Source organism: Ipomoea triloba, chromosome 3 (genome assembly GCF_003576645.1).
Source record: "Ipomoea triloba cultivar NCNSP0323 chromosome 3, ASM357664v1".
Classification (NCBI taxonomy): domain Eukaryota; kingdom Viridiplantae; phylum Streptophyta; class Magnoliopsida; order Solanales; family Convolvulaceae; genus Ipomoea; species Ipomoea triloba.
Genome location: NC_044918.1, coordinates 16,604,472 through 16,606,287, shown reverse-complemented (window position 1 = coordinate 16,606,287; position 1,816 = coordinate 16,604,472).

Genomic DNA, 1,816 nt, shown 5'->3' with positions numbered 1-1,816 from the left:
TATATATATATATATATATATATATATATATATATATATATATATATATATATATATATATATATATATATATATATATATATATATATATATATATATATATATATATATATATCATAAGGATACTATTGGTTGTAGCAACCACCCCATGAATTTTGCAAACCTGGGAGGTCAAGCTACATGGCCCCATTATAGTATGGTTGATAAACAACATATTTAAACTTTCATAGCTATTAATTAATATAGTAATCTATCATGTCTTATCGTCTTCTATCTACTTTTCACTTGTTATTTTACATTTAACAATAATTTATTTGAGGCGAATTAATCTTCTCTTTATTGTTGCCATGAGTAATAGCAATGGATTGGACAACTTGATGTTAGCTTGTACATTGACTATCACCATAAATGCACCATGCTCTGCAAATAATTTCACAATCTTTTCCACAATGTTGCTAGCTACAGCCTACATACCTAGAGTAATTAGTGGTACCTTATTAATTATTATTATTATTAAAAGCGAGGTTGAAACTAGGTTTAGAAGGTTAGGCTCAGGAATGACAATGGGACGAGGTGGGTGCAGGGGATATATCACATGTGTATTTCATGTTTTATCAATGATTTTAGGATGTTTCTTTTCATATAGAAAATATTATTAAATATTTTACAAAGTCAAATCCATTATGTTGTATTAAACAAATCATGTATGTTTGTTAATAGTGTCTATATAGGGATGAATAATAAAAATAGGAACCAAAATGATCCTCACAAGTTGATTGAAAAAGGATAATCACAAGTTACATAAATAAACTCTTAAATATTATAATTATTTATACCTTCACATCTAATTTTATTATTTAAAAATATAATAATTTACTAGTTTCTATAATAATAATAATAAATGTAAATCTTGAAAACTAATTTGAATTGAAGAGATAAATGCAATACTGACTTGGGAAACTTGTCTTTATTATATTCCTACTCCCAAGTAAGTCTCAACTACTCATATTTTCTGGCGTAAGATAAAAGCGCCATACAGTCTATGGGTTAAAAAATCTAATCTTATATCTTTTTCTTTTCCAATTTCTTTAACTTAATAATTATTATTATTATCCGTATATCTTTTTGTTTTCCAATTTCTTTAATTTAATTATTATTATTATTATTGAATGGGGGGTTAATAATAATAAATGTAAATCTTGAAAACTAATTTGAATTGAAGAGATAAATGCAATACTGACTTGGGAAACTTATCTTTATTATATTCCTACTCCCAAGTAAGTCTCAACTACTCATATTTTCTGGCCTAAGATAAAAGCGCCATACAGTCTATGGGTTAAAAAATCTAATCTTATATCTTTTTCTTTTCCAATTTCTTTAATTTAATTATTATTATTATTATCCTTATATCTTTTTGTTTTCCAATTTCTTTAATTTAATTATTATTATTATTATTATTGAATGGGAGGGTTAATAATAATAAATGTAAATCTTGAAAACTAATTTGAATTGAAGAGATAACTACAATACTGACTTGGGAAACTTGTCTTTATTATATTCATACTCCCAAGTAAGTCTCAACTACTCATATTTTCTGGCCTAAGATAAACGCGCCATACAGTCTATGGGTTAAAAAAATTTAATCTTATATCTTCTTCTTTTCCAATTTCTTTAATTTAATTATTATTATTATTATCCTTATATCTTTTTCTTTTCCAACTTCTTTAATTTTATTATTATTATTATTATTATTCAGTGGAGGTTTTTTTTTTTTTTTTTTTTTTTTTTTTTTTTTTTTTTTTTTTTTTTTTTTTTT